Here is a 24,808-nt window from a genome sequence, read left to right on the forward strand (position 1 = left end):
GAGCGTAGCTTCTGACTGGCCGGAAGTTAGAAGCTATGTCACAAGCACTCAATGTAAGTCTATGAGAGCCAGATAGAGGCGAGAATGAGGTCAGAACGAGGCCAAAGCAAAGTCAGAACGAGGCTCTCATAGATTCACACTGATTAGTGACCTCTGCACCGCTCATTGAAACACTGGAGCAGCGGACAGATCACAAACTGCAGGAAATGGACCGGAGCAGTGGTGAAAACAGATGAAAGACCGGAAGGCGTGTATCAGGCAGTCGGTAGAGGTCTTGGATTTTAAGTGCCATTCTAGCTGTGACATAAAAAAATGCTGGAGTGGTGCTTTAAATGTGATGCAGCTCATGGTTACTATATGGGGGCTTGTTATACTAATACTGGTAAAAGACCCAGCTGGTAAGTATCAAAAGCCTTCGACCTCCCCATCTTCAGCCCCCCCAAACAGCAACTATTACATGTAATGGAGTACACATAATCTCATAACAAAACAGTATAATAATCAGACCCCCAGCGCCCTGGCTCCTGTCACCCACCTCAGCCCCCAAAGTACCCTCATCCTCTTACATTCACTCCCGTTGTGTCAAATCCGCCTCACCACTTCAGCCCCCACAATACTCCCATCCTCTGACATTCATCCCACAGTAACCATGACAAGCTTATATTTAATTAATCTAATAAATTCCATTCCCACTTACCGCTGAATTTGCAGGCAGGACCAGGAAGTGTCTGAGTGAAATGCAAGGTAGGCATTAGGACTCAGCGTGCCTGAGCCAATCCGAGCTTGCACGAAAGTGAAGCACATTGCAACCTGGCAGAAGCTCCACAGGCCAGTCAGGACTGTACACTGCAGGAGGGGGACTCTGCAACTGGCCACTGTGCTAGCCAGCGTGCGGAGTCTCAGTCAGACAGAGCAGGCAATTTGCTGCTCTCCTCCTGTGCTGTGTTCTGCCTCATCATTGAAGTGGCAGTGGCTCCCTGTTGGCCCCTTTATGTGACAGGCCCTGGGGCGACAGCTCCCTCTGCAACACTGGCTGGAACATTTCTAGCAAGCACAATTCTAGCCGTCTCCAATAGTAAATACTTAATTTTTCCATTGCTGCCAATTTTTTTGTCTAATCCAACTTTAAAAAGTAGAAGTATCAGTTATTCACATTAAATTATTAAAAAAGGAAAAAATATACTAAAACACATTGGTGGAGTGAGGGGGCGAATTGATTTTCGTTCTCCATTCAAATTTTGAAGGGTCACAAATTATAGCATACAAAATATTTGAACAATCAGTGACTTATTTTTTTTTTTTACCTGCGCCAGGAAAATTCACCAAAATTTACACCAGACACTGGCCAAAATTATAGCACAAATCTACTCCTAGATTTGCTTTTATGATGCACAGAATGACCCACTGTTATGCCGTGCAGCTCTCAGAAGAAGACTCAGAATTAAAATATAGATGAGGCTTTTCAGGGCTGGAACCAAATACATGTTATCACATACACTATAAACTAAATAGGTATTATATGCAGGATAAGGACAGGAAATTCATCAGCACAAAGCAGACCATAAATTCATTGGGTTCTTGTCATTGGACCCCCAACATTAATTAAGACTTAAGATCGGACCCCAGAAATACACTAAGACCTTAGTCAAGAAGTGAAAATAAATCCAGTTCTCAGACCAGACCTCAGAATAAGGCCACATTCACATATTCAGTATTTGATCAGTATTTGTAAGTCAAAACCAGGAGTGGGTAAAAAATCCAGAAGTGGTGATGTGTTTCTATTATACTTTTTCTCTGAATATTTGTAATCCAAAATCAGGAGTGGAACAAAGATGGGCAAACCCGACCATGACGTTTGTGTTACTCTTCGGGTCGGCACCCCAAACATCGGGTGCTTCCCACGCTGTCATCTGTATGACAACACGAGAAACACCGGAGGCTCTGATTGGCGGTAAGATTATTACCTTAGATCAGAGAGCTGCGGTTCCCACTCTGTCAGATGACAGCATGAGCCAACAGCTGTGACCAGCAGTAAAAAGTTTACCGCCAGTCACAGGTGTCAGCTGATGAGAGGCTACTACTCCCATCAGCCTTCACTTGCTGTCGCGGATAACAGTGAGAGCAGGCACCGCTGATGGGAGTATTCAACAGTTGATGCCTGTGCTATAAATAAATATATATTTTTTAAGTGACATGGGGTCTTTTCTATTTTTGCTAACCAGCGCAGACAAAACTGACAGCTGTAGACTGCAACTCTCATAAATAATTTTAAAAAACGGTGATATATTTAATAACCAGCCAAGATAAAGCAGACAGCTGGGGGCTGGTATTCTCACTCTGGCTGGGGGCCATGGATATTGGCACCTGCCAGCCTAAAAATAGCAGCTCGTAGCCACCCCAGAATAGGCACATCTAATAGATGCGCCAATTCTGGCTCTATGCCTGGCTCTACCCAATTGCCCTGTTGCGGTGACAAATGGGGTAATATTTGTGGGGTTGAAGTCAGCTGGTTTATGGCTTCTGACATCATGCCCACAGACTAGTAATGGAGAGGCATCTATAAGACCATATTGCAATAGCGCTCCCGATGCTGTACATATTGTTTTGATGGCAGTCAAGAAATGTATCTTGAGACACTGGCTGGAGAAGAAACCACCGAGTGTTTCAGAACTGATAGATACTATAAAATCCCTAATGTTGATGGACAAAATAGATACAGAATCCCAAAAAGAAAAGAATACTGAAAACTTTTTCAAAAAATGGAGGACTTTTATTGCATGTAGTTACTCGCAAGCAGAGATCAATCAATTAATGGTAGCATCTAAAGGTACAATATGGTACAATCTTGAGGATGTAGCTGGTAATTGGGGGACCTTGAGGTCATAATATGCGTTTATTGTTTCATTGCTAGTTCTGTATATGGTTTGAATGAAGTATTGTTGTAACATTCACAAGATATATGCATATAATGTATGGTTTCTGATGTATATTTGATTGCATATTAATATGTCAAACCATCTAATAAAGAAGTTTAAAAAAAAAAACACCATATTTCTACCACATAATGACCGAATAATACCATATACAAGCGACAAATACAGCCAAACCATGACCAGACCACATATTACCACCAAATAGTGACTGAATAATACCTCATACAAGGAACAAATACCCCACATCATGACCAGACCACATATTATCACCACCTCGTGGGATCAGCAGTGATGTTCTGAAGGAGGAACAGGAGCTAGTTGCTAGCGCAACAGAGGCTAGTAACCACATAAACCTCGTCTCATCTCTCCTACGTGGACTGAGGATGGGAATGAGGAGGAAGAGAGTGAGAATGAGATGGAGAGTCGTCATCATGGTGGAGACAGGCAAGTGTTGGCTTGGCACATCTGGCCTACTCTATGTACCACTGTCTTCCCATAATCCTCGCGTTACATTCATCTTGGCTAAAGAGCAGTGGCTGTTCACCCTGCTAGACCCACGCTACAAGGAGAACTTTGCATCTCTTCTTTCTGAGGTGGAGAGGTCTTCTAAAATGGTGCTGTACCAGAAGGCCATTGTGTAAAATATGTTGAAAAAAATTCCCATCAGACAACACTAGCGGCAGGGGGCAAGCTTCCTTGCCCAACCAAGGAGGAGAGGCCAGTGAGACACAAAGCAGAGGTAGGAGTACACTGTAAAAGATGTGAGCCAATTTTATTACACCAGCCCAGCGCGCAGGACCTGATGAACGGGTATTTTTTACAAGGAAGGAAACGTTTTTAAAGATGGTCAAGCAATACCAAACTCCCGCATTCATCTTCGAATTTAAACTATTGGGTCTCAAAGCTGGACCCCAGGCATGAGTTGTCTCTCTATGCCTTATAGGTGTTGTGCTGCCATGCCACTAGCATCTTGTCTGTGTGTGTTTTTGGTGCCTTCGGAGGTGTCATAACATTCAGGCGCTTTTGCCTGTCAACAGAGAATGCAGACAGGCTCACTCTCATAAAAAAATTAACTAAGCCTGGATTAGCCCACACTTTTCCACACCACCAGATGACAGTAGCACATAAAGTGTTTGTAATATTCAATATTTTAATAAGGCCCGCCAGTTGTTGGCTGTCAAGGGTCTATAATTTCTGTCTGGCTTTGCACTTTCTGCAAAGACTTTATGACTGTGTAAGTACATCAAGTAAACTTTCAAAAATATTTTTGTTCAAGATATTTTTATGGATTCAACCACTCATCCATACAGTTTAACATGGTTATTTTTGCCTTACGGTGGTATGTAAAACTTACTCTATTCATGTTTTCTGTCACATTTTGGTGGTATATAACAGTAGAAAAAAGCATTTGGAAATTTTGCTTCTTGGTTATCATTTTCTATCCATACACTATTCCGTGTTCTAGGGTACATTTTTGTGACACTTAAAAAAAAACACTTATTTTGTCCTATTTGTTTGCTTCACAAAAAAAAGAAAAACAAATGTTCACAGTGATGATGAACTGGTGCAAACCCTCCAAAAAAACCCTCGAAAAATTGCAGAAGGAAGGGTGAATACAATCGCTGGCCACTGTATAGAGCTCCTGCCTGCTATCATAGCGGTTGTGAGTTTAAATCTTGGTAAAGACTGGACTTTAACAAAAACAAACAATCTCCATTCTGCCTACACCTGAGAAAATATTCAGATTGCCACCTCATGGAAGAAGCAGCCCTGCTCCTTCTATAGGTGTTGCACTGCTGCCCGTGATTTGTCCTCAGAAATGGTATCCTGGAAGATTACACTACATACTGACTCTCTGAATATAATGAGGTGCTATTCAACCAAAGTGTCCCAGAAGCTGCTTATCAACATGACAACACCAGGCCTCATGTTGCTCACACTTCTGTGAGCAGCCTGCAGGGGCTAATGTTCTAGCATGGCTTGCAGTGTCTCCTGACTTGTCTCCCATCAAGCACATGGGACGTCATTGGTCTGCAATTGCAAAGGAGCTGCCAGAAGTGGATCTTGATGTACATTTATCGAGGCAGAACACTTCTCTCCTCAGACAACCATTAACCCCTTCATCCCGAAGGCTGTTTTCACCTTCCTGACCAGGCCAACTTTTACAATTCTGACCAGTAACACTTTATGAGGTCATAACTCTAGAACGCTTCAACGGATCCCACTGATTCTGAGAATGTTTTCTTGTGATATATTGTACTTTATGACAGTGGTAACATTTCTTTGACATGACTTGCGTTTATTTGTTAAAAAATGGAAATTTCACAATTTCCAAACTTTTAATTTTTATGCCTTTAAATCAGAGTCATATCGCACAAAATAGTTAATAAATAACATTTGCCACGTGTCTCCGTTACAGCAGCACAATATTTTAAACATAATTTTTTTGTCTGTTAGGAAATTGTAAGGGTTAAAAGTTGACAAGCGATTTCTCATTTTTACAACAAAATTTGCAAACCATTTTTTTTATGGGCCACCTTAGATTTGAAGTGACTTTGAGGGGCCTATATGACAGAAAATACCCCCAAATGACACCATTCTAAAAACTGCACCCCTCAAGGTACTCAAAACCATATTCAAGAAGTTTATTAACCCTTCAGGTGCTTCACAGGAATTTTTGGAATGTGGAAGAAAAAAATAAACATTTACTTTTCTTTCTCAAAAATTTTCTTTTAGACCTACTTTTTTTTTACTTTCGCAAGCCTAACAGAAGAAAATGCACCATACATTTTGTTGTGCAATTTCTCGTGAGCATGCCGATACCCCATATGTGGGGGAAATCTAGTGTTTGGGCACACGGCAGGGCTCTGAAGGGAAGGAGCGCCATTTCACTTGTAACACCTGCACAGGGAACTGTCAGAGCAGCTACCGGTATACTGGAGCTTACAGACACTAAGAAGAGTTTTGCAGCTGCTGTTAAACCGGGACCTACAGACATTAACCGTTTTTCCCCTGAGCGGCAGTGGACTACAATTCCCAGGGACCCTTGTTTCAGTCAGATGACACGGCCTGGAAGGATACAAGGAGAGAGAGTGGATTGGAGGAGGAGGGACTTGGGGGAGGGAGCTGCGCAGGAAGTGAAAGCGAATGTTCAGAGGAGAAGGAGCGTGGCAGCTTGCTGTAAGAGACGGAGCGGAGTGGATCTGCATTCCTCTATGCTGCAGAGTGTGGCGGCCCCCGCTGAGATACCCGTGCTGTTGGAGAGAGCGCGGCTCTGTCACCCTTTGAGATCAAAGACCCGGAGAGTTCTGCCGGCACCACCGCATAAAGGCCTAAATCCTGCCGCCCCCAGCTGGTGTCCAGAGAACCCTCCGACCGTTTGAGACACGCAGTGAGTGCCCTTCTGAGACTTGTGGTTCTACCAGCGCTATTTACAGTGAGTACACTACATCCCAGACTTTTGACAGTAATATTCATCTAAGTGCACGAGCGGTTCTAATTTGCGCGCCAACATCTGCGGCAACTGGTACCCAACGTTTGGACTGAGTTAATACAAAAGAGGGGGAACCTGCTATGCTATATTTGCAGGGTCAGAGTAGAAGTAGACTGTGATGTGTATGACTTTTAAAGAGCACCATTACTTGTATTGTATGTTAGTCCTTTAAACCCACTTCAATTCTGCTGCATAGCAATAAACCTGTTAAACGGTTTTACTCCTGTTCCCTGAGTGTCTGTACTGAGCTGTGGCAGGGGTTTCCCAAATCAGCCCCTGGCAGAAGATAACTGTCCTTCTGCAGTCCCAGAGAGAGAGCTCCAATCAAGATTCGGGTGGAGGCACAGCGCCCTAGAGAGGTGAGACCCCCCATAACACCCAGTGTAGCATGGTAGCCCTAAAGGGGTGTTACACAATTCTTGAATGTAAAATTTGCTGGCATAATTAGCAGTCGCCATGACACGTTTGAAGAGCCCCTGATGTGCCTAAACAGTGGAAATCCCCAACAATTGACACCATTTTGGAAACTAGACCCCTTACGGAACTTATCCAGATGTGTATTGAGCACCTTGAACCCCCAGGTGCTTCACAGAAGTTTATAACGTTAAGTCGTGAAATTAAAAAAAAAACACATTTTTCGCAAAGAAATGTTTTTTATCTACAAATTTTGTATTTTTACAAGGGCAAAAAGAGAAAATGAACCCGAAAGTTTGTTGTGCAATTTCTCCTGAGTTCACAAATACCCCATATGTGGTCAAAAACTACTTTTGAGGCACAGTGCTAAGCTCAGAAGTAGCGCCATATTACAGTGCAGATTTTGCTGCACTTGTTTGGCAGTGCCAAGTAAGGGTGGTTTCACATTAGCGCTTTTTAAGCGCACGCACGGCCGGGGGTAGCTCCGCCCCCGAGCCGGCTCTCTGCCCGGCGTGCCCGCCCCTTGCTTGTAGCGCCGCCTCCTAGCGCACAGCGGCACCTGCGATCGGCGCACCCTATCTTTAGCATAGGGTGCGCAGATCGTGCGCAGGCCGTGCGCTAGTTGCGCTTTGACCTGCGCTGCGCACTTTTGACGGTGCGCCGTGCGCGCCAAAATCAAACTTTTCGGATTTTCACGTGTCCTGAGTAGAACAAACTATGCTCAAAGATACATGTGGAGCCGGGCGGCAGCGGTGGAGATGCGTGCTTCAGGCAAACAGGACCTGAAGCACGTGACTGCCAAGCGGCGGAGCCGGCCGCAGGTCTCCCAGAGTGAGCAGGAGCAGAGAGAGATGCCGGCCAGAAATAAAGATCCTGCCAGCTGGTATAGCTCAAACAGAAGCACCGATGAGAGCTAGACAAGAGGGATGTCAGAGACAGGTCAAGGGTCACAACCGTACGGACAGCAGAAGTACCATGAGCGTAGACAGGAGGATATCCAGACACGTAGCGGAAGTCAGAATCCAGGAGAACAGACACACAATACCGAATCAGTAGGCAAGAACACAACAGGCAACATATCAGGTCAAAAACAGGTAATCAGGCAGAAAAGCAGGCACACGGCACTAGCACAAACGCACAGGGGTCACTTAACTAAACCAAGGGCTAAAGTATAACTGACAAGGATAGTGCCTCCATATGCCTCATTATAGGGAATCTTCTGCCGGGGGTTCTGTATGAATCACATATTTCAGAGATTTACACAGAAACCCCGGTGTAAGCACTCAGCGCAGAGCGCAGTATAAGTATGAGCCAAGCCTTACTGAGATCTTTGGGGGGTAGAATGAAAAAATCAACAGCAGGTGAAGAATTGGTTTTATTTATTTTTTATGCCTTTCTTCGTGTGGTATAAGTGAGTAGGCAATTTTATTCTTCGGGTCTGTGCGATTATAGTGATAGCAGATCGGGATTTTATGTTTGGCTGCTGTCACATACTAAAACCCGCTTTTTATTGCGAAAACTAGCTTTTGTGTCACGATATTTTGAGAGCTATAGTTTTTTCATATTTCAGCTGACAGCCTTGTTATGGCTTGTTTTTTGCGGGCCGAGCTGACGTTTTTATTGGTACCATTAGTAAGGCAGCTTTATTCTTTGGGTTAGTACGATTACAGCGATACCTCATTTACACAGTTTTTTCATGTTTTGGCATTTTTACACAATAAGGGTGTGTGCACATGCTGTGGATTTGGCCCTGCGGATCCGCAGCAGAATTAGCTGCGGTGTACAGTACCATTATTCCCTATGGGAATTAAAAACCGCAGTGCAGACGCTGCAGAATTTTCCGCGTGGATTTTGCTGCAGTTTCAAATCCGCAGAAAGAATTGCATGTCAATTCTTTCTGCGGATTCCGCTGCGCTTTGCCGTCTCCATTGTGGAGATGATAAACCGCAGGGCAAAACCGCAGGCCAATCCGTAGATAAACCGCAGGTCTTTTGACCTGCGGATTTATCTGCGGACTTTGCAAAATCCGCGTGGATGAATCCGCAGCAGATTCCGCAGCGTGTGCACACAGCCTGAATACTATTTTACAGAAAAAATTATTACTTTTGCATCGCTTTATTCTGAGAGCTATAACTTTTATTTTTTTCTGCTGATTGAGCAATATGGCAGCTTGTTTTTTGCGAGACAAGATGACATTTTCAGCGGTACCATTTTTATTTAGATCCATCTTTTTGATCGCGTTTTATTGCACTTTTTGTTCGGCGGTATCATGATAAAGCAGTGTTTTTTTGCTTCATTTTTTACTTATGTTTTTACGGTGTTCACTCAAGGGGCTAACTAGTGGGACAGTTTTATAGAGCAGGTCATTATGAACGCGGCAATACCAAATATGTGTACTTTTATTGTTTTTTTATTTACATAAATAAATGTATTTATTGGAAAGATATCTATTTTTTTTCTTTATTTAGGAATTTTTAAAAAAATATTTTTACACATTCTAATTTTTTTTTTTACTTTTTTATATTGACCCAGGATGGAACATTACTACTGTATATAATGTCAGATCGCTGATCTAAAACTCTGCACTGCACTGTATCAGATCAGTGATCTGACAGGCAGGGAAGGAGGCATGAGCTCACAAGCCACCTCCCTGCAGTACCCGGAAGGCCCCACTCGGAAAATCTTGGTGCCAGGGGTCTCCATCATGTTGGCCTGATGGAAGCGCGCAGGGAGCCCCTGACAAAGGCACGCCGCTGAATCTTGTGTAGGGGAAGTGGCACCATCGCATGGTGAGGTAAGATATGTTTATTACATTCATTACATCAATGTAGGATACTATGGTCTTCACATCTATGCTCCAGCGTTTTATCCAATGTGTATTGCAGGCACTTTCGCCGTAATTTTGAGGGTTATGGGAATCTAGTCAATGCACTATATGATTTTTTTCTAGTCTCTGGATGAAAGTTTTATTTATGTTGGTACTTATTTGTGTAATTTCAATCTTTGACTACATTGTCTATTAGCATTACATCTTGCTCTTGCCTGCCATCTGGTGGTAGCACTTACTTTGTTTAGCTCATCACCTTACACTATATTGGTACTTTTTTTAAACATTGTTTGTCATTTAAATTATTTCTATTAAAGTATTGTACTTTTATTGTTCATCTTACGCTTCTCCTTATTTGCTCTCTTTGTTATAGCGTAGAACAGCTTTTTATACAGTCCTATTTGGATGGTAGAAAACTATTTGTCTCACTGGTCCGTGTAATTATTTTTGATTATTATTAGCATCATTCACTAGGGATTCAATCTTTGCTTTTGAACATGTGCTGTCAGGGACAAGATCATAGACCTGCACAAAGCTGAAATGGGCTACAAAGCCATAAGTAAGACGCTGGGTGAGAAGGAGACAACTGTTGGTGCAATAGTAAAAGAAAATGGAATAAATATAAAATGACTATCAATTGACATCGATCTTGGGCACCATGCAAAATCTCACCTCGTGAGGAATCCTTGATCATGAGGAAGGTGAGATATCAACCTAAAACTACACGGGGGAACTTGTTAATGATCTCAAGGCAGCTGGGACCACATTCACCAAGAAAACCATTGCTAACACATTACTATTAAGGATCTGCAACTCAGGACTAGGACAGAAGGGGGAGAAGCTGACCCTGCACTAGGACTAGGCTGAAGCCCTACAATAGAGTGGGCTACCTTTTCCTTGTGAATAGACCCACCGACGTTTCCTAGGCTAATCTCAAACGAAGACCTAAAGGTAGGGGGAAGGGTATCCCTGAAATGAACTAGGGACGGGCAACAAAAAACAGGTAATCTCCTAGTAGGAAAAAAGAGGAAGCTGCAGAAACGAAAGGAAAACCAAAAAACAAAGCAGGCAGAAATAGAGATCCCAGAACTGCACAACATCAAACACAGAACGCCAACAAAGCTCCTAGCCAGAACTCTAGTGGATTAACACTGTTGTCCAGCAAGGACTGGGAGTCAGGTGCTGGGTAATATAGGGAGATCCAATCACCTGACCTCAGACAAACCGAGCACCAAGGGAAAAAGACCAGAAGCCAGAAAACCACAACAAGATGGCGGATGGTCAAAACGAAATAGATTCTAACAATTACACCATAAAGGTTTAAAATCCTGCAGTGTCCGCAAGATCCCTCTGTTCAAGAAGGCACATGTGGAGGTCCGTCTGATGTTTGCCAATGAACACCTCGATGATTCTGTGAGTGACTGGGAGAAGGTACTGTGGTCAGATGAGACAAAAATTGAGGTCTTTGGCATTACCTCAACTCGCCGTGTTTGGAGGAAGAGAAATGCTGCCTATGGCCCAAAGAACACCGTCCCCACTGTCAAGCATGGAGGTGGAAACATGTTTTGGTAGTGTTTCTCTGCTAAGGGCACAGGACTACTTCACCGCATCAATGGGAGAATGGATGGAGCCATGTACCGTAAAATCCTGAGTGACAACCTCCTTCCCTCTGCCAGGACATTAAAAATGGGTCATGGCTGAGTCTTCCAGCAAGACAATGACCCAAAACATACAGCCAAGGCAACAAGGAGTGGCTCAAAAAGGAGCACATTAAGGTCATGGAGTGGCCTAGTCAGTCTCCAGACCTTAATCCCATATAAAACTTATGGAGGGAGTTGCCAAGCTCCGAGTTGCCCAGCAACAGCCTCAAAATCTTAATGATTTAGAGACGATCTGCAAAGAGGTGTAGACCAAAATTCCTACTGACGTGTGCACAAACCTCATCATCAACTACAAAAACGTCTGACTGCTGTGCTTGCCAACAAGGGTTTTGCCACCAAATATTAAGTCTTGTTTGCCAAAGGGATCAAATACTTATTTCTCACTGCAAAATGCAAATAAATTTATATAATTTATGCAATGTGATTTTCTGGATTTTATTTTTGATATTGGGTCTTTCAATGCTAAAATTAACCTACCCTTAACACCTTCATGATCTGTGCAATACTAGTACTGCGCAGGTCACTTCTCTTTTGATGTCAGTTCTGGCCGTGAGCTCACGTTTCCCGGCACATGTCAGCTGTTTTGTCAAGTCATGTCATGTCAACTGACTTGTGTCCGGAGCAGCCACGGGTGGAATCACGATGCACCCACAGCTATTAACCCGTTAAATTCCGCTGTCAAACTCTGACAGAGACATTTAAAGTGCGCTTCTGGCCATCGGGCCGGAAATTCCGCCCATCGTGATCCTCATCACATGGTCGCGGGTCACCGATGAGTTGGCATGACAACCAGGAGACCTCTATGGTTGTCACTGCCGGCTTGCTGTGAACGCCGCTCGGTGGCGATATCAAGAGAGAAAAAAGAGGGAAATGTAAGAAACAGGCACTTGTCAGATATGAATTTAAATCTATTTTATTAATGCAAATATCGTTATAAAAGACAATTCATCATGTAAACCTGCATGAATGTAATTGCCAAGAGCCCCTATTTATATAGTTTGTTAAGGACCAATAAAGCGATATAATAGAAATACTGGACTTTTATTGCTCCATGTGGCAACATTTCAGTCCTAGACACAGAAGCTTTCTCTAGCACTAACTCACACAGTCCACATTATGCAAGCTTATGTATAACCCCAATTCAAAAAAAGTTGGGACGCTGTGTAAAATGTAAAGATAACAAAATTGCCATGATCTGGAAATCTTTTAGAACCATATTTTATTCACAACAGAACATGAAACATCTCAAAAGTTGAACATTAAACATTTTTCCATTTCACTTGAAAAAATTAACACATTTAGAAATTAATAGCAGCAAAACATCTGAAAAACGTCATGACAGGGCCATATCTACCATTGTGGAGCATCCCCTCTTCTTTTTTCCAAAAGTCTGTAAATGTCTGGGACGTGAGGAGACATTGCTAGCGACTTGGGAGAGGAATGTTATCCCATTCTTGTCTGATGGCGGATCCTTGCTGTTCCTCAGCTCTGAGCCTTTTTTGCCGATTATTTTATTTCATTATGCAACAATATTTTCTATTAGTGAAAGGTCTGGGCTGTTGGTGGCCAGTTCATCACGTCAACGCCTTTTCTGTGGAACTATGCTGCTGTAGTGGATGCAGCACATGGTTTAGCATTGTCTTGCTGAAATATAGAAGGTCTTCCCTGAAACAGACATTGTCTGAATGGAGCATATGTTGTTCAAAAACCTCTATATAAGGCTCAGCATCGATAATGCCTCACAAAATGTGTAAGCTGCCCATAACATAGTCACGAATGCTTCCCCATTCCATCAGTGATGCAGAAACTGTGCACTGATAAGCTCAAGACAAATAGGGGTCATGAATATGATGGGGCACATGTTACCCCCATTGCAGTACCTGACACCTGGAGTTAATAATGGCCTTCAAAAAAATATCAAACATATTCCCTGTCATACATACCAAGAAATACTATATCAGTCCATAGACCTTGAACATATAAATCATCATTAAGTATAAATAAATATTTAACATCAAGTCCAAAGAACATTAACTTTTCCAGGATACACAGACCATTAAGTTTAGGTAAAACATGTCCCATGTGAAGAACAAAGGAAGGTAACAAGTTCAACGGATCTATTTATTCCACACACAAGAATATAGGGCATCCAAATGGTAACTGCACATTTTAGTGTTAGCATTTGAAGATGCAGTATTCGTTATAATTATTCAGCCGCTCGTGCAATGCCAGAGGTAGTTTATGGTTCAATTTAGAAGCAATCTCAGGTCACAAAATTCCATGTCATATAAAACAAAACACATTCAGCAGTCTATATATGTTAGGTGTCGGGCTCCGGGCGCTGCACAGCGGGAATCCCGAGCCTTGCCATCTACGGTCTCCCATTCCCCTCCGGCCGCAGTGGAGCCTGCTCAGCAGACTCAACGATCCTGGTCCAGTTATGGCAATGCAGCCTGGCCAGCAGCAAAAGACTCCAGAGTCGAAGTCCTTCCTTCGGTCCACTGAGCATGCTCATGCGACGATCTCCCATTGGGGATCGGGAGCCACATGCTCAGATCCTTCTCCAGTTCTGATTGGTCCATCTGGAGGATCAGGAAGGTCCCAGAAGGGCACGGCTATAAAAGGTTCACATGGCTGCCCCTCGCCATGCGCTATGATAGACCCTGAGGCTATAGTACTTAGTGTATGCATGATAAATGGATGAATGAGCCTGGTGACTGACGCATTATAATTTCCCCTCCTTGGATATTACACATGAGTTAGAGTTAGGAATTAGAGTCAGCTCAATAGCTCGGACACTGCACAGCGCCGCAGTGTTATCCTCATCTACCTTCAGCGCCTAGGGCGTCGGTCAGTACTGGCCTCCTCGACACTACTACCGCAGCGTCCGCCACAGTAACGCGTGCGCCATGTGTGCGCTTTCCAGCACCGTTGTTAGGCTGGTTAGTGGCGTCCGTCAGGGAGGACATTGCACCCGTCATAAGCAGTGGTTCACATTACCGTGACCTGTGACTTAAACAGGTTGCGGTTGTTCGTAGGCTGGCACGTGCTACGTGAAGCAACGGAGTTCGTGCCTGCCAGCACCGAGTCAGGGGTTACCTACTGGTGTCCGGCTTTTCTCCTACACGCCTTCCCCTCATTGTTTAGCAGCAGTTGGTCACCTCTACACGGTGGGCCTGGGCTGCAAACGCACTCCTTATATTATTTCATCTTTATTTATTTGGTGCGCTCCGCCAGCCCGTAACAATATAGAAGCAAAGAAACAACCACATTCAGCTATCTCAGGGTTATATGCTCCCAGGTATTATAAAGTATGAACCAATTTTATTATTATACATCTGTACATGTGCCAAAATGTTCTTGATTTTTTCCTATACTGTCTTATTCCTTTAGGTTCACCTTTGGTTGACCTACATGAATGTATATTATGTATTCCCTAATATAATTTTATTATCTGAATCATTCCCTTTAGCAGCAGTACAGTTCAAATAATAAATATTCAGGGTTGCAGTCAATCTCAGGTTCACAATGGCTGTAGGCCAAACTAGAGTTGTGTCCCCAAAGCCCTGTAAAACCATGATCAAAATGGCACCAGTGCTATAAGAAGCGATTTTGATAATTATTAAATTATAGAATTATCTGATTCATTTTATCCAAAGGTGTACGTTTTCAGGTCATGAACTTATGTATGGAATCAATACTATCACCCACCAATGGACATATGCCAGTCATAGCATAGCAGAAGAGTGATCTGCCCCTCTCATCTACCAAGGACTGGGTGTGAAAGCCACTGTGATAGCACTCTTCTTATGTCCCTGAGTCAATCTACACATCAGTATTATTTCGACACATTGCCATATTTTATTCCTTATATTTCCATATTATTCTATTTAATTTCTAATGTTCAGTAAAATTGGTATTTTATTAAGCTTTGTCAAAAATCAAAAGTATTTGAGAAGCTGCAATGTCAGATTTAGGAAATTATTCCAACTCCAATTTGAGTTCTGGCACAATGTGTAAATCCTTTCCTAAATCCACTCACACGTATAATGGTTACCATCCCCACATCTGCAACCTGGCAATAATATTTCACATCATCGTTATCTGCTATGACGTATGACGTCATGCTGCATAATGTGATTTAGCAAAGCACACTTTAAATTTTCATAAGCCAAGAATAACTTAGGGGATATTCTAATACCCAAGGCTGGGATTTTGTGAAAATGTAAAAATGTCATTCATGGGTTACCTGACATTTCTGCATGATCAGCAGGAATGTTTGCATTACATCAGAAGTACTTGGATATAGTGAAGAGGAAGTTTCCCGCCTTTAGAGCAATGTGCATCATTTATTCCTATAAATATACAGTATATACACTCATGGATAAAAGTGTTGGTACCCTTCTGGTAAAGGAAGAAAAACCCACAATGGTCACTGAACTAACTTGAAACTGACGAAAGTATTTTTCTATTGAAATGTACTGAATATCAACTTATGAAAATCAGAGATTGCGTTGGAATTGTGGACAAAAATGATGGTACCCCTAGAAAAGATTTAGTAATTGAACCACAGAAACATGTTAAAGATGTGTCCTGTAATTGGCATCAACCCCTTAAAAAGATTCGAAGATGGCTGATATAGTACCAATATTTAAGAAAATGTACCTGAACTACGTTTGCCAGCGCATGCGCACTTCTGTTTTTTGGCTTTTTCCCACAGTTGGGCCAAGCATACTGCACAGGCGCAAAACGTGATATTTCTGCGCAGACGCGATATGTCGCATGGTGGTGGGGATCATTATCCATCTCAGGAGGACGGCAAGCAGAAGCCAGTGGGAGGGATGCAGTTGCCTGAAACCACGCCCATCTGACCAGACTGAGAAGATTAATATACAGCGCGGGAGAAATTAAAAAAGGCTTTCAGGAGTATACAAGGGGAGTCAAGGGGTTATATAAGGATTTAGGGAATGCAGCGCAGACGCTGAATAAGGTAATATTTTTAGCTGCTATTTCACAAAACTGGTGACAGGTTCCCTTAAATAACCTTGTGGATGGGAGTGAGATGAGAGTGAAGTGTCAGTCTTTGCTGACGACACCAAACTATGTACGATGCTAAAATCTGACCTTGACATTACAATATTGCAAAACGATCTGGATAAGATTTCTGAATGGGCAAACGCTTGGCAAATGAGGTTTATTGTAGAAAAATGTAGAGCAAAGCGCCTAGGATGGAGTAATCCTATTGCGGCATATACATTAAAAGGGACCATACTCTGGACTACAAAACAGGAGGAGGACTTGGGTATTCTGGTTACAAGTAACCTGAGCAGCAGCACTCAATGTCAGGCAGCTGCTGCAAAAGCAAACAAGATTTTAGGATGTATAAAAAGAGACATAAAATCCTGTGATCCTAATGTATTCTTACCTATTTATAAATCACTTGTCTTTTTTTTTTTTAAATTTCAAAAAGGAAAATGGTCCGATGCAAAAGTTTGGACACCCTTGGAGATTTGTGTGCTCAGATAACTTTGACCAAGGTTTCAGACCATAATTATCCTGTTAGGGTTATGGCTTGTTCACTATCATCGTTAGCAAAGGTCAGGTGATGCAAATTTCCAGCTTTAAAAAAAACTCAGCCTCCTCTAACCTTGGGCCAAAAAACAGCAGTGTGGGTTCTTCTAAGCAGCTGCATGGCACTTTGAAAATGAAAATGGTGGAGGCCCACAAAGCAGGAGAAGGCTATAAGATGGTAGAGTTTTCAAGTTGCCCTTTCCTCAGCTAGAAATGTAATTAAGAAATGGCAGTTGATAGGAACAGTGGAGGTCCCCTTGGCTGAACATCACTGAAAATCTATGGCTAGATCTCATTATAGCAGTGCATGCAAGACGACCCAGGAATCCCACAGAACTGGAAGAATTTTCCAAGGAAGAATGGATGAAAATCCCTCAAACAAGAACTAAGACTCTTGGCTGGCTGCAAAAGCATTTACAAGCTGTGATATTTTCAAAAGGGTGTGCCCAAACTTTTGCATTGGCCCTTTTTCCTTTTTATTATTTTTTATTATTTTAAAATGTAAAAGATAAATATATATATATATATATATATATATATATATATTTGCATAAAATACTAAGGGAATGTGTCATCTTTAACTTTAGGCCTTTTAGAGATCATTTTATCTTCAACTTTCTTAACTGTTCACAATGACTGTAATTTTATATATTTTCATATATACACATAGATTTTTTTCCATTTTTGAGTGTATCAATGTAAGTAAAGGCATCTCTTTCTTTTAATCTTATTTGATCTCATGTGTTCACTCTCCTTTTGGGATTATACAGCAACATACCTGGATGCATTTGTACATCCAGGCTGCAATTCATGCTGCCTGCAGTTTGGGCATTATCTATATGTAGCATTATCCATATTTATAGCATTATCTATAAGTAGCAGTATCCTTATAAGGCCGGGATCACACACAGCGAGATACGGCCGAGTCTCGCAGGTTAAAACCAAGCTCTGGCGCCGGCACTCCGGAGCGGAGCGTGCAGCCGCACAGCAATACATGGAGCTGCACGCTCCGCTCCGGAGCGCCGATGCCAGAGCTTGGTTTTAACCTGCGAGACTCAGCCATATCTCGCTGTAGTGTGACTCCGGCCTAAATAGCATTATCTATATGTAGCATTATCTGTATGTATCATTATGTATATGTAGATACAGTTGTGTGAAAAAGTGTTTGCCCTCTTCCTGATTTCCTATTATTTTGCATGTTTGTCACGCTTAAATGTTTCAGGTCACCAAAGTATTTAGCAACAGCTTGCAAAGCCCTAAGCCCTGCCTAGAGGCTGTAATCTGCCTCTCTCCCTGCTCCTGCAACTGTCCCTAGGCTAAATTCAGAATGTATCTGATATAAACAGCAGCACAGGATTAACCCTTAAAAGGACTGTTACTATGATGTTTCAGCATTAACGCCAGTATCAACACTAGAGGACTCTGATTAGTTAAACGGTGCAGACAGAGGATTGGATAACTGCTTTCTCCTTCCAATCACAATTATCCATGAGCTGTGAAATGGCGAGCCGAGAGTGGCAGCAACTGTCCCTTTATAACCTGTGATGAGGTAATGCAGCCAGCAAATCACAGTAATGCCACTACCAAGATAGCTTACAGTGACTAGCAGGCAATCCCCACTTATTGGCTGTTTAACAGGCACCAAACATGCGGGCCAGAATTTGAGCTTCAAATCCAAGTACTAGCCAATACTCGTTGAGTGCGGAGCCCATCCAAGCACCCAAATACTCGAGTGATATCCAAGTATCACTGTACACGTTCGCTCATCCCTAGTAAAGAACTATAAGGCACTTCAGGTTATCTAAGGCTGCCGTGCTTGAGTTTCTCTGGTCTTAGAAGGCTTTGACATTGAGGTTAGGCACACGTTCAGTGGGCCGGTCGGGGCTTACATTTGAACTCCATGAAAAACTGGATTCTGGCATATGCGCTTACAGAGGCCATAGAGTATAATAGTGCGGACAGAGTGAACTCTGCCGTGCATAATTTTTGGGCGTATACAACTACTTGAGGAAACTCAGATGAGGTCTACTACGTCTGAGTGTCCACCTCCAGTAGAAGTACATGCCTGAAAATTATGGAAGGTAGAACACATGTTTGCTCTGTCGGCACCATTATAGTCTATGGCCCCGGACGAAAGCTCCGACATGAGCCATTGAACATGTGTCTAAATGCTATGTGAAAGCACCCTCAGGTAAATGTTACATGACTTTTCCTTGTCTCTCCAGTAATCCAGATTACTACCTCTACAACCTGCAGTAACCACCGATCCCCCCAAACAGCTGCACGACCAGCTTTACCCTCACCTACTGTATCCTCACCCATCCCTTGTAGATTGTGAGCCCTCGCGGGCAGGGTCCTCTCTCATTCTGTACCAGTCGTTACTTGTATTGTTTAAGATTACTGTACTTGTATGTATTATGTATACCCCTCCTCACATGTAAAGCGCCATGGAATAAATGGCACTATAATAATAAATAATAATAATAATTTGATAAATCAGCACTGGATTGCCACTTGAGCGTCGGATTAAATGTAGCTTAGTGTTCCACTTGCATATTACATTATACACCTCCTCCAAATTTAGTAATACTATCAGTAGGGGTGAAGTCCTCAGAGAATGTAATTTGATCATTATCTGTCTTCACATTTCTCCTGCCATATTATGATAAATTAGGGCAGAATTTGAGCTTATTCATTAAAGGAGAAGGATATGAAATTCTTGTTACAGGAAAATTTGGGTTTTGAATTCCAAGAGTCTATTTCATGGGATGTCATAATATTTTTCTAAGCGGGTCCCTCGGCATGTTAAGGTTTTCTTGTATAAGTTGTAAAGTTGAGGCCGAGGGAGATACAATTGCTGATAGATTTTCGGGAAAGTTGCCAGTCACAGTGTTGTGTTCAGTATTATGCAGGGAATTCAGCAATTAATGTATCATGATACTATGTCTTGCGAATGTTGATAATGTGCAGGAAATATGCTCTTTCTTTAGGCCTTAGGCAATTCTACATTGCTAAAAGCTCATTTTAACCCTTTTTTTTCTTTCTACTTTACCCCTTCACCCCTGGGCGATTTTCTAGGGGTTTTTTTCTTTAATTTTTTCGCTTACTTCTTCCAAGAGCATAAACCTGGTGCCAGATTCCCTTTAAAGTCTCTACATCTGCTGACTTTGTCCAATCAATGATGATATATGTCCAATTTCACAAAACTTAAATATGGTCACTACGACTATCTTTGGTATATATTTGTTGGGTTCATTACTAGTGACTAACAAACAGGTAATGCCTGCATGTGTTGTGGCTATCTAACAGCCGTGAGACATGCAGTCGCGATGACTCGTAGATATTTTTCAAGCACGCTGAAGACACTCGTTTAGCACCCAAGCATGTTCGGATAACACCTTATATGAGCACCTTCACTCGTCACTAGTCATTACACCTGTGGGGGGCCAGGATCTGCTATCATGATACTCTTGTGTAACACTGACCCTATGTAGGAGCATACTACACTGGCGAGGGAAATGGTGTCACATAGCTGACAATCTATTTATACATTTCAAAGAAGAAAACCAGAGAAACACAGACATGCTCCAGAATTTCTGGCTCATTAAAAAGAACTTCACAACCAGAATAGACAGTGTTGACAGTTCCTGCTTGTTAAAGTGACATTTTCCTTCTTCTTCTCAACTTGATAGTTTCTAGAGACATTCGGCTTCTCCAGTCCCCAGTTAGGCGGATGAAGTAGAAGCAGACAAAAAATATCTTCAACATTGTACTGTAGAATTACAGAAAAGTATTAATCTAATAGCTACACTGTGGAATTATTTCACCAGTTACATCACACAATTGGGTACATACAAAATCCGTGGAGGTCCAACCTATGGGGAGTGCAAGGTGCACATTTTTGGATTAACAGCTGAATGTAATTGTTCTGTCCTCACTAAATGAAGCAGAATTCATATAGCTATACAGGCAGCTAAACCCCTCTACCGGGTCCAATAAGGAGACTGTAGTTGAATCTGTGCTTTATTGAATGTGATGGTATATTGATGCGTGGTGAAACTACAAGCAAAACATATATATACACAGTCAATACAGGGTCCATCAGGAATTCATATGTAGAAATAATACAATATGGATCAACATCTGGAATAATAGCTAACCAGGGGAAGGACTAATTAATTAGGCTAATATGTGACAGGAATTGGATACAGGGAGCATAAATACATACCAGCGATGCTATCACAAGGGGAAAAGAGAAAATGAGATGCTTCCTGAACGCAGGCAGAAGGAAAATGGAGAACTGGAGGGAAATGGGGGTTGAACTAACCATAATCCTTTGCATAGGCTACCAGGATGCATTGCAACCTTACCAGAATGCACTGCAAAGGTTTACCAGAATGCACTGCAAAGGAGGGAAAGTAGAAGCAAAGTGAAAGTAAAATACAATAACACTGCGGTTATGACTCTGGTCACTAGATGGAGCCAAAAAACACTGTAAACATTAGCAAGCAGATAATCAGGATTATGAATCAGATTTCAGAGACAGAACAGTAATTTTGTGGATAATCTCCTAAAATATACAGTCATGGCCGAAAGTGTTGGCACCCTTGAAATTGTTCGAGAAAATGAAGTATTACCCCCCAGAAAAATTATCGCAATTACCATGTTTTGTTATACACATGTTTATTTTCGCTGTGTGCATTGGAAAAACACAGAAAAAAGGCGAATTGGACATAATTTCACACAAAACCTCCAAAATGGGCTGCACAAAATTATTGGTACCTTCAACCTAATATTTAGTTGCACATCCTTTGGAATAACTAACTGTAATCATTTCCTTCCTATGACCATCAACAAACTTCTTACACCTCTCACCTGGAATTTTGGACCATTCTTTTTTGGCAAACTGCTCCAGATCTCTCAAACAGTAATTTTAAGATCTCTCCAGAGGTGTTCAATGGGATTTAGATCCCGATTCATAAAATAACATTAAAATAGAACCGAAACCTCCAACAATCGCTGAAATATGCCCTGTTGCTGAATAATCTTTTTAAGTGGTTCCCATCACTGTTTACTTGCGCATTGTTGGTCCACAGTGTCGATGACATTATGACCCCCATACCTGCTGAAGCACGTGCATGGTCAGTAAGTATAATGTACATGTACAGGTCCTGTTCATAAGAATAAGAATCTGCCAACCGTGCAACTTCTCAATATGTATGTGGGGACACATCATCATTCATATCATTCACCTTTGATGAGGAAGTGAGCAGCGCTGGAATAACACTTTAAAAATTTAGTTGAACCCATTTCCATCCACCTTTCATGTCTTCCCTATTTCCTCATAGATAGTAAGTTTGCGAGCAGGGCCCTCATTCCTCTTAATATCTGTTGATTTATGTAATAATTGTTATTCTGTAATGTCTTTTATTGTCTGTACGAGTCCCTTCTAAAATGTAAAGTGCTGCAGAATATGTTGGCGCTATAGAAGTAAAATTATTATTATTTCCTGCTGAAAAGGATCATGTGGTCACGTGGGACACCCTTACCAGCTATACTGAGTGAGAAAACCCATAAATATTGAATTCATTTACGTGCAGTTGAAAATACAGTGGAGTGAAAAAGTGTTTGCCCGCTTCCTAATTTCCTATTCTTTTCCATGTTTGTCACACTTAAATGTTTCAGATTACCAAACAAATTTAAATATTAGATGAAGATAACACAAGTAAACAAAAATGTGTCACGCTGCTTGTCACACCGCTCTCACCTGGGGGCGGGACCCTGGGTCCGTCATTACCACTTCCGGTGCCACAGCTGCTCCGGGGGTCCTCTCGAGTGCGCACGCGCACCTCCTATACTAGATTATTTGGCTGGGCGCTTATGTGTCGCCCCTGAGGCTCAGTCACCACAGAGGTACTGCACCTCCTCCTGAGGTGTGGTACCCCACCATCCAGGTAAGTTGGAGGCTCCTGACCACGCTCCAACACCTGCATCCCACACAACACGGTAGTTCAGCAAAGCCACATTGCGGCTCCCTGCTTGGAGTGTAGCAGAGCACCTTTGGAGGCTCCCTGCTGGGAACACAAAACGTGCTGGGAGGCAGGTGGAGTTAGAATACATAAAAGAACGGGAAGGTTTAGGATTAGAAGTCAGTCAGTCAGAGAGTCACTCAGAGAGGAGTGAGGAGAGAAGATCCCTGGGAGAGGGATGGAGGAAGGAAGTGCTGCAGCAGATCTCAGTGACCTGGGTCTGCTGGCACGGGAAAGGAAAGAAGGAGAAAGACATTGAACCAAAACCTGAGCTTCCATAAGAAGGAAAGACTAGTACGGAACATAGGAGTAAAAGGGAACTGAGGACGTGGGTTAGAGGAAGAACCCTGCCTAGAAGTTCTAAGCGCAAGGCCGGGGACCGGTCCCCGAGGTTGTATGGACACTAATGGTTCTACAGCAGACACCGGTGGAGTAGTGGGCTGTAAATGCACTACTCCCATCTAAGACTTGGGGCACAACAGCAACGTTGATAGTGAGCTGGGACTCAGGAGTAAGGAGTCCCCGAAGCAGGCTACAGCTGTCTGCCGTACAAGTAGAGTTCTTGGGAACATCTGTCAGGAGGCACTCCAGTGTAACTCAGTACTAGGAGTGCTTCACAGTTAAAGGCGCTATAAGAGGAGACGTTCAGAAAGGCACATGTTGGCGGAGTGTTGGAAGGGAGCATTCCATCTGGCCTGGAGGTTGATTGAGTCCCTGACCTGGAGGACACGGCACGGAGGCAGGCACCTGTGTGTACTACAGACTGTGAGTAAAGCTTTGGAACTACAAGCCCTGATGTCCTCCATTCATTCTTGCGCCAACGCACCCAGCCCCGCTACATCTGGGTACCAGTTTCCACACTGCTTGCCTCTCCTCTCCCCCTACATCTACACTGCCCTGGGGCTACAGCTCCACCTGTGGGGAGCTTCACCATCTTGGATGCAACACACCACCAGCCCCAGAGGATCCTGCTGCAGCGTCGGCTCAACATCTCACTTGCCGAACAACACAGGTGGCGTCACGAACTATTCATTTAACCACATTCCACCATTTCAATTCCCCCCATTACTAGGGCTACGGACCGGGTCACCGCCGCTGTGACACATCCCGCTGACACCGGCCCGGTACCGAGTACACCACAGCCCTGGGAGGGTGACCCATTTTTGGCGTCACAAACAGGATGACGAGACCCAATGCCATCGGGTTCTGTGTGCCTAAGATTTAAAGTTTTTGAAAATGTGCAGAAGACCCACTTTAATAGACTGTAAAATGAACATTAAAAATGGCCGCTGGTGCGGTGAAGAAGGGCGTGACAACGTGGGAGGTCCTAGGAAAAGACCGCAAACTGTCCTGGACCTCCTCTGCCTGAATTACTATGCAACGGTGACATGGCCCACCCCATGAGGGGTTCGTATACTGGCTTGCTATGGAGGAGTTGGAAGGAGGAGCGGAAGCCAGGAGCCGGAAAAGAGCCGAGACAGGAAGAAGAACGCCAGAACGCCATCTTGGAGGGAGACAGGAGGAGGCCTGCGGAGCGCAGGGAGGTTATGCTGAATCACCCCGGCACCATGGCTGAAGGCTCCAACCCAGTGCCCGAGATGAACCGCCAGCAGCTGGAGGAAGAAATACCCCAGCTGACGTGCCACCTGCAACTGAGGCAGGAAGCACTATGGACTTTAAAACTGCAGCGCACCCAGGAAGGGCCTACACCTGAGGTACCCGCACCACCGGTACCTGCCGCTGCTGCACCGGAACCTTTCCAGGCAGACTCTGTGGAGCCTGCGACCGCTGCCATACCACCAGCAGCATCCACTGTTCCCTCTCTGCCGGTACCACCGGAGGAGTTGTCTAAGGCCCTGGGAGCCGAAGCCGAGGAAGAG

General features: G+C 43.2%; 1 long non-coding RNA gene across 1 annotated transcript in view; it reads left to right on the forward strand.

The window, feature by feature from the left end:
• Positions 1-9,485: 9,485 nt before the first annotated feature.
• LOC141096615 (uncharacterized) overlaps positions 9,486-24,808 on the forward strand; it is an 83,375-nt gene continuing 68,052 nt past the window's right edge. Inside the window, exon 1 of the long non-coding RNA XR_012233723.1 lies at positions 9,486-9,634. This is a non-coding gene — a long non-coding RNA (uncharacterized lncRNA). The remainder of the gene's footprint in view (positions 9,635-24,808) is intronic.

Source organism: Dendrobates tinctorius, unplaced genomic scaffold (genome assembly GCF_039654945.1).
Source record: "Dendrobates tinctorius isolate UK_male_01 unplaced genomic scaffold, ASM3965494v1 ptg000075l, whole genome shotgun sequence".
NCBI lineage: Eukaryota > Metazoa > Chordata > Amphibia > Anura > Dendrobatidae > Dendrobates > Dendrobates tinctorius.